Source organism: Mytilus californianus, unplaced genomic scaffold, assembly GCF_021869535.1.
Source record: "Mytilus californianus isolate M0D057914Y unplaced genomic scaffold, xbMytCali1.0.p SCAF_8, whole genome shotgun sequence".
Classification (NCBI taxonomy): domain Eukaryota; kingdom Metazoa; phylum Mollusca; class Bivalvia; order Mytilida; family Mytilidae; genus Mytilus; species Mytilus californianus.
Window position 1 is genome coordinate 25,677,421 of NW_026262734.1, and position 9,979 is coordinate 25,687,399.

At 30.7% G+C, this 9,979-nt stretch overlaps 1 long non-coding RNA gene across 1 annotated transcript; it reads left to right on the forward strand.

Annotated features, from left to right (window-relative positions):
* Positions 1 to 1,094: 1,094 nt before the first annotated feature.
* Positions 1,095 to 8,844, forward strand: LOC127710993 (uncharacterized). Its single transcript, XR_007986441.1, has 4 exons — positions 1,095 to 1,227; positions 2,609 to 2,688; positions 4,131 to 4,218; positions 8,629 to 8,844. It is a non-coding gene; the product is annotated as an uncharacterized LOC127710993 (long non-coding RNA).
* Positions 8,845 to 9,979: the final 1,135 nt, after the last annotated feature.

A 9,979-nucleotide genomic window follows, 5' to 3' on the forward strand; every position in this document is an offset into this window, starting at 1 on the left:
TAAACCGATTGTGTTCTGCTGTTTTATAATCCAAGATTGCGGAAACCACCGGATGTACCTTCATATCCTAGGTCATCAACTATCGGCTCTGAGCTTGTCTGATAAAGGTAAATCTAGAAAAGAGCTTCAGACGCATGAAATATTTGTTTTCATTTTTTTTTTATATTATTACTAGCATTATTATACTTGTTTCATTTTTAAGGTCCATTATTAATCATTATGTTAAATGTCCTTTATGTTCCTATGATTCGTTTAGAAAGGTATTCGTAGTTGTAGTGTTTATGAAATACTCTAATAATGATTTTATACGTTTTGTTGTCACATCTTAATAATAACTTTCGTGGTGGCATTTTTTCATTTTTTTTCTTCATTTCTGCTTATTGCAATCTCAAACACATTTTAGCATAAAATGATTAATTCATACTTTAAACGCTTCATTATCTAATACCTGATCCTACATAAGTCATTCTGAAAAGTCTGTGTTATAATGACAATGAACACCTATATCTTTCAAAAGTAAACACTAATATAAAATAACGAATACATTGTATCTATCAAATTGAAATAACAACTGTATTTTGAATACAAAAATTAAAAAAAAACACACTGTTTTTATGTGAAACAGTTAATATAAATTGCGATCTTATATTGAAAACCACAGCATAGTATACCAAGAAGTTCATCGATATCAAAGTTTCGAAAGGTCAAATATAGCTAAGGTTAAATAAAGCTAAGGTAATGTATTCTTAGGGTACAACATCATTTGTATTTCTAAAAACTCAAAGTATTGTAAACAGTTGGTTTATAATTATGATCATATCAACTCTATTCTATGTTAACACAGAAGAAGCATACCATTTTTTGATCAATTCTAATTTTTATTCGAAGTATACTTGTATTGTGTAATGTAAACTTCATTAGTTAACTTAAATTTGTTTTCGGTAAGTCAAGCATGTAACATGTACTAAAAGATCCTGAAAATTTGCTATTTCATATGGCACCTTTTGATTTTCTTATAAAGGTATTAGTTTAAGGATTATAATTGAAAATGACGGTCTTGACATTGGTTACATTCAGTAGTCTTTTTCAGAATAACCATGAGGCCAACTATTGTGACCATCATGTGTCTTGCGCTGATATGTATTTTTTCGGTGGCGTATGGTAGAAGATGCCAAAAATGTCCAAAGTATGATACCAATCAAAAGAAGTTATGTCGGGCTACTTTCGGTAAGCTTGAAGAGTATACATTCCTTATTGTGCACAAAAAATGAGTATTCATAAGTGTAAAGGGTACTAAACATTGGTATGTGAATATTGTAGATATAGATAATCTCTAGAAATGACTTTTCTGGTAAAAATGTAAGGAAGAATAAAAAGAAGTGTGGTCCACGTGAAAAAGAGAAACACAACGAAAAAAAATAACAAAACAAGAAGACATCTTCCAAGCGTCGACCAAAATCAATTATTTCAACAATAAGTCTCGATCTAAATCACCTGCAATCGAACAACAGTTGTGAATATATCTAATTATGACCCCGAATTCGAAGATCTACTCTCATCATCGATGTTTTTTGAAATAACGTGATCATTTTCAGTTATGAAAAAAAAAAAACACACAAATGATTAGGTGTATTTAACTTATTGTAAATACAAGTCCACGATCCATATGCTGACATCACTGCAAAAAGTGCCTGAAGATACCAAGAGGATAATCAATACTCATAAGTCGGAGAGACCGACCGAATCATGCCAAATACAAAATAAAACCGACAAAAAGACAAACAACAATCTACAAAACACTTTCTAAAAACGTTTGCGTTTTAATGTTACGGATATTGCATGTTTAGGTGGATGCAAAGGGTAAGCGCATATGCAAAAATCAATCAGCTTTTTTGTCAAAATTAAACGAAACACAACACCGTCGTTGATGTAATACAACGGGGTACCTTGAAAAAATTTGATTCCCGGTTTATTTTTTAAATCAACCGAGTGTGTCTTATATCGAACCTTATATTGACACATTCGATCTCGCTCCTTTTGGAGTTTACGCGATTCCCTCGGTTTTTTTTAAACTTGATTTGTCTTTCGTAATTGATTAAGAGATTTGAACATAGGTTATCTACTGTCGCCGTAATAAACCATATAGAAACACTTGGTCTCGTTCCTTTTGGAGTTCAGTATGTGCTTGTTGCCTTAATTTGTCTTCCTAATCAATTAAAGAGACTGAACTTCGGTAAACTACTGCCTAGACTTGGGCAAAAAGCAGTGGCACTGAAATATATCTGGTCCTTTAACTGTGTATGCCAGACGCACGTTCGTCTACACAAGACTCATTAGATGGTTATCACGAAAAATTCGAAAAAATGCCATAAAAAGCCTTACCTGGGGTTGAAAAAAAACCTTGTAAAATCAACTTAATAATCAGCTTTGCCTTTTATACTTAAGTTACCGAGGAACTTACGGGTAAATGTATATTAATCATATTTAATTCATGTAGCGTGTTATCATGACCCTAGCTTTTATCTTTATATGCAACAATGTTTTATGTCTATGCAAACCTGAAAGGTTGACCAACATCATTGAAATATAATTTTATTTTACATTATAGCAACAAGAGGAATAATCGAAAGCCAGAGACCCTTGGTCGATAAAATTGAATACACAGTGAAGCCGAATTATAATTTTGTGGTATAATTTAACATGCATAGTTTTATATAAAGAAAATTCTTTGATATATTTACACGTAGATAACATTTCTGTGGTCATAGGCATATGCTGGATTATTGTCTCATTGGCAATCATACAACATCATCTTATTTTTAGATGACAAAGCGCCAATAGCAAACGAATTTAGCCTTAAATGGTCATTTTGATCTTAACACCATATGAAAAGACTGCACCATAAATTATTAAGTGATTTTCATTCTTTCAGGCATTTTCCAGCCTTATCCTCTGTAGCAAATTCAGTACTGTTCAGACAATTCGCTTGCAGTCATTTCAACACTGTTTAGTAGCTTTTCAGACAATTCAGTATGCTTTAAATGTGTACAGGCAATTTACTTCTGAATATAAACTAAACAGATCTTCATTGACTGCAACCGAATAATCTGAAAAGTACTGAATTAATTTTTCGCAATGCACTAGTCTGAAATTTTAAATACTGAATATTAAGTACATAATCATTTATTTTTCTTTCATTTCAGAAATGTGCAGAGCAAAATAGCCATTTCGTATCAAATTGGTTTACGTGTGCTAAATGTTATTCCATTAGACGCTGATGTATAACAAGTACTGTATTTTCAGAAGTTTTTCCGTTTTATTTATTATAATTGCGATTGTTACATAATGTGCAAAAAATGTATGATGAACTATTGCGTTTACAGGAAATGCTGCTATCCGAATCTGAAATGAGAATAGTTTTTTTTTCTGACATTTTTTCGTCCCAATTTTCACAATAATAAAAACTTCGCTTAAATTTCTGAAATTGAGTACTATAAATTTATCAAATCACACTATTCATAACTTCACAAAAAATTATTGTCCAATATAAGTTTTGAATTTTTAGAAAACTGCAAACACTTCCAAACGTTGTATATTTTACTTTCATTGTTTGTCTAATTAGCGTCACCCTTACAACTTATAAAAAATAATTTTACACATAAAATAATTCGGCATATATTTTTTTTAAGTAACAGTACTTACTAATCAGTAATATGAGCTCTTGAAGATAAACGGATAAAAACTGAAAGATAAAACACATTGCTTTGAAATTGTGTTGACATACTTACAGAAATATGTTTACAGTAAATAATGCACAACACACAAGGAAACACTAAATATCAAATTGTGTAAGAAAACCCATTTAAAACGGCTATACCTACAACATTATAGGAAGTAAATGACAGACATCAACATTTGACAAAAAAAAAACCCAGAAAACTAGAAAACGAAGATTTGAATGATACATATATCGCTAAAATCTTTGAGTGAAAGCTTGTGTTATAAATAAATATAAATGAATAACAACAGAGTCATTCGATTGCAAGTCGACTCTTAATTTTAAAGGGAACATGTAATACTTAAATATTGTATATACCATTGTTCGTTATTATCACTTTGTAGTGTTGTAGATTAAGCTCCCACGTATCATTAAAGTTCTTTCTCCGACAAATTCATGTGGAGTGTTTTTATCAACAGGGTATGAATATTTAATATCAGGTGAGTATTCTAATGTATCCTTCGTCTTATTTATAATAAGTAAAACACCTTCATTGAATAAAAAACTTTTACATGGAAGTTTACAATACAAACATGTAATAAAGAGAGAAAAGATAAAGAAGGAATTTAAAAATCATAAATGCAAAACAATAACCGAAAAAACTAAACCTCAGTCACGACAAAAAAAAATTAAAAAAAATATAACAAGACACTACACATAATACCAAAGACTAAGTCACACTAACTCCACCTAAATGTGGGGTTGATCTCAGGTGCTCAAGATGATTAATTTGTTCCTTCTCCAGATGTGACATCCGTCACGTTGTTTTTATCAAGTAAAAATCAGGTAAATAATTGGCTTTCTGTAATGTGTCATGTGTGACACATATATACCATAAAGGCAATAGTAGAATACCGCTGTTCAGTAGTCATAAATCGATTTAACTGAAAAAAATCCGGGTCACAACCGAATCTGAGGGAAACACATTAACTGTTAGACGAAACAAAACCAATTAACAGAAACACTGAACTGCTACAAAAATCAAACGCCAACATACATAGAAACAGACTATGTAATAACAATTGACATATTCCTAACTTGGTACAGGACATTTTAAGAAAAAAATGGTGGGTTGAACGTGGTTTTATGGTTATGGCTAGCCAAACCTCCCGCTTATATAGCAATATTAAAAATACCGCTAAAATGACAGCATTACGTGACAGGAATAAAGTACAAATAAATGCAAGAACATTCAGTACAGAGAAATACACAAATAAATAATATAATAGTCCATTTCAACATGTAAACCACAGAATAACAACGAACACCTAAAATTGATTTACGAGAGAACACAAATACAGCACAATAGAATAATGAACTGTGCGTCACACGAATGTACCAACGCCACAAAAAGTGACGTCACAGGTAAATTTCTTAAAATACAATAAGAAATTGGGATTAAGTTTGTAATGGTGTTATTTTATGTATTTTCTGACCATTACAAGAATATTAATATAGAATTGTGTTAGTAATGGTGAACTTATTTGTATTTTATAACAATGGTTTTCCCTCTAAACTGTGAAAAACAAATAAATCATGTGCATATAGTTGCTTTTAACCTAACAATCATATAAATGAACTAGGTGATTAATATCTTTACTTTTACGTTCATAACGAAAATAAAAATAGAATGAAAACCACAAACGATAAGACATAAAACAACATCTAACCAGTATTACATATGGAACATAATAATTAAATACATGAATGTTGGATGTACAAATACCGAGACACATCTAATAGCAATATGAATTTTCACTCAGCAAAACAGTCATATTCGACCAAACAAACTACAGACTGAGGCTTTTGGGAATTGTATGACGGGATCTTTTCATCTTAAAACTTTGGACCGTTTGATGCAATAGCTTCTTTGTGAGCAATACACCTCTATCAATAAGATTAGAATAGGAACCTCACACCCTGGAATGTGGTATCAACTGGGAAATATGTAATCCGTACAGCGCTGCTAAAATGTTGCTACACAGAAATGAAATGTTAACAAATTGAAAATTGAAAATCATCTTTTTTGTCATTAAGTTTAGTTCTCAACCGACCATCATTAACAATTTCTAAATGTAGGTCAAGATATGAGGCAGACGGAACTAATTAATCATTATGAAACAACTATATGAGGTGCATGTATGAGGAAAACGTCTTGAATGTTCGAAATTTCATTAGGTAGTATTTTTGCCCCAATGTTTGTTTTGAAATGCTTCGTCGTCAGGAGATGAACTAGAGAATTTTTAAAATTACTTGCCTGTTTAATTGTTTTGTTTCGTACACTACAAAAGTCTAAAAGTCTGAAAAGACCAGTTTTTGTCTTAATTTGCATGAACTTTTACTCGACATTCTCCAAAAGTATGACTTGTGTCTTAATTTTTCTTGACAAATTCTCATTTATATTAAATTTGTATGAAATTTACTCGACATATTCTCGACATTCTGAATATGGTCTTAAAATTTCTTGACAAATTCTCGACATTCTTATTTTTTCTCAGTATGGCTTGACATATTCTGAACATTTTGAATGGTGAATTTACTTGACAGTTCTGAGTTTTACAAATCATGACCAATATTCATGATATAACTTTAATCTTTATTTCTCTTTATATGATATACTGTTGTTTCAAGTTACACTTCTTTACAACAACAAAAAAAGTTGGGCATGTAAAATAATTGAAAATTTGGGTATATAAATATTTTTACAAATGCAAATATGGCTATGAAATCTAAAGTATAAAATAATTCAAATGTGGGTGTGTTGATATAAAACAATTTCAATGTGGGTTTTTAAATAATTACAAATTTTGATTCCTAAATCTTATAAATTAAATGATTCAAACCAATCATACTGTAAACATGTTTCATTCTACATTCATAATATTCAATGTTGATATGGTAAATAATTATTATACAAAAATGTGGTTTATATAAATAGCAAATTATGATGATATACAAATCATTCATTTAACAGAAGAAAAATTTGTGTAATGTCATCTGTTGGAATATATTAAGTATTACACATGGACAGGATGTTCCCCATAAAATTAAGGTATTCCACACCCCAGAGTACACGCAACTGTCAAATAGAAGTTATTGCTTTACCTGTAATCAGCCATACAACTTATCAGTTGACCGACCATGCCACTACAATTTAAAAAATTTGTTGATAGATAAAAATGAAAATCATCATTTTGATGAAAAAAAATTGAATTGAAATGGATTTTCTTCATCAAAATTATGAAGTTAATTATTTTAACATAAAAACAAATTGAGTAATTCCCAAAGATTAAAAGAAAATTATTATCTACTCCAGGAATAATAAAAAAATGTATTTATAATGGGTCCCATCATTGATTTCTTTAGAAATCATCGGTCTTATGAAATGGCTCTCAAACAGACATGCATAATATATTTCTAAACACGTTTTTCTTTTCAGGAAGGAGTTATCACAAATATTTATTTTTGATAAAAAATTATAAAATTCAATACTCAAATTTGAATAAAAAATGATTTTGGGTTGTTCTAAAAAATGAATAAGGTTTTTGAATCAAGATGGGAACAAATTCTTTGACCTAAACGAAAGCACCCCCCCCCCCCCCCTCTTTTTTTAGCCACAGAAACCCAAAAGATGAATTGTGGGGTCCAAAAGAGATACAAGACACCTATTTTAGTAAAGCAAATTTGACTGGCAGTTTAGCGAACGGCAAAAATCTAAATGCTGTTTGTCAATACCTTCGACTTATATTCCAAGTGAAAACAATTACTTAAATGTTTAATAAAAATAAATCAAAATTAAACTACATGGGGGATTATTCAGGGTATTCCAACTTAGTTGCACCAAAAGGGTATCTTACTATACCAAATTAATCCTTGATTCTACAAAGTTTAGTTTAGCCATAATAAAAAGGAGTATATAACAGCAATAGAATGTCATAAACAGTGCAGAATAAGTCTGTTCACATTTCAGGCGAAATTTATACTGTTGAGATAGTGTCAAGACATATTTAAGACTGTCAAGAATGTGTCGAGACATATTCAGACATTATTTAGAATGTCAATAATATGTCGAGACATATTCAGACATTGTTAAGAATGTCAAGATTATGTCAAGACAGATCGAGACAAATTTAAGACAGTCAAGAGTTGGTCGTGACTAATCCAGACTCGTATCAGATGATACAGGAAGTGTCGAGAAATTTTAACACAATGTTCATACTGTCAAGACACTTGTCAAGAAAAATCAAGAACCTTATTAGACAAATTCATACTATGTCAAGAATTTTTAAAAATTATTCAGACAAATTTAGAATGTCGAGTAAAAATTCATGCAAATTCAGACAAAAACTGGTCTTTTCAGACTTTTTGACTTTTGTAGTGGTAGAAGCCTAGTAAAATGGCGTTCTTCCCATTAATATATAATGCACTATTATAACTTAATTTCGAGGATACCAAATGTGTTTCCCCAAAACTATAGTCTGAACTGTCGGTTTTCATTATGTTAGGTTCGAAAATATTTCATTTTAAAAATCACAAGCCATTTTTCGTCCATCTCCATGTATTCAAATAAAATCTAATGATAATTCAAAATGCTTTAACACTGCTTGAAAGAAATTCTTTCGGCACGCTCAAAAGCCAGGTTCTGTATAAAATACATAAAAACGGACAGTTAAACTTATGCAATATCTACTTTACCTGACTGGGTAACCGTAGTTTCTTAATGGATTTAATAACGTATGTCATAAGAATACATATCATTGAATTCTCTAAAACAATGAAAATACATTGGACATGTTGGAAAAACAATCAAATTTTAATTCATAATTAAATTACTTTTTTTCTTTTTACAGGAGTGAAATCACGATATGGAAATACTTACGAAACACATAACTGCTTTTGGAATGATCAATGGATTGATATTCCAGCAAATACACAAACTGAACTCATAAATGGAAAAATGTATGCTAAATGTAATTCATAATGCGACATTTAAATGTTATAAGCATTTCTATTGATTTACAATAATAACTTATAGCATATGCACAATAAATGATTTCTAAGCAGTATTAATTTCAAATATATTTAGAGGGGTGACAGTATAACGCCCCAAGAAGGCAAATATCATTTCAACTAATTTAAGAATTTAAAATATTTTCACACATGACTTGGTCAAACAAACCAGCTATTACTGACAAATTCCATTAATTAGGACACATGGCTAGAATATAAGATCCTAAGTCGAAGTACAAAAGTAATCCGCAGTCCACCAACTATCACAGACGAAAGATTTCAAATTACTCTTAAACAACTTGGAACAACATATCAAAGCATACACATTACTTTACTATCCATACAGAAGGGTTGGGATTAGTCTTGTATAGACATAAACAGGTGTGTCTAACAAAATTAATTATTTCAATAAATTCTAAATGTTACCTCAGCTATACATGTGTATGTAATCTTTACACATTTCTAAGGAAAATTATAACAACACCTTCATTTTAGGTTTTGAGGAAGTTACTTCCAACTTCTTTTGAAGTTGTAGCATTTCTGTGTCGTTTGCATTTATATACACGAACAACAATGTAAAATGTGACAATTCGTACAACATCATGTTAAATTATTGAAATTAACTAGTCATATACATGTAATCTAGGATGTCCAAACATACATTAATTTTCTTTCTTTAATAGAGAGGCGAAAGATACAAAAGGGACATTCAAACTCAGAAGTCGTAAAATAAACTGACAACGCCATGACTAAAAAAGAAAAAAAGACCACTAGACAAACAAAAATAAACAAACCACAACATAGAAAAATAAATACTGAGCAACACGAGCCCCACAAAAAACTGGGGGTGATATCAGGTGCTCCACAAGGGTGAGCAGATCCTGCACCACATGTGACATCCGTCGTGTTACTCTTATCAAATACGTTGAAAAGTTATATCAAATGATTAGACATCCATATGTTTATGACAAAGAATAAACGAGACTGTTAACGGAATAAACAACACAAATATTGAAAAACAAGGATCAACACTTATAGCTAAAGCAAGAGCAACACGAACCCATTTTAAACAAAACTAGGGGTGATCTCAGGTGCTCCTGAAGGCTAAACTGATCCGGCTCCACATGTGGAACCCGTCGTGTTGCTCCTGTTAGTATTTTTTTTTCACGTCATTTTTCTATATTATCTAAA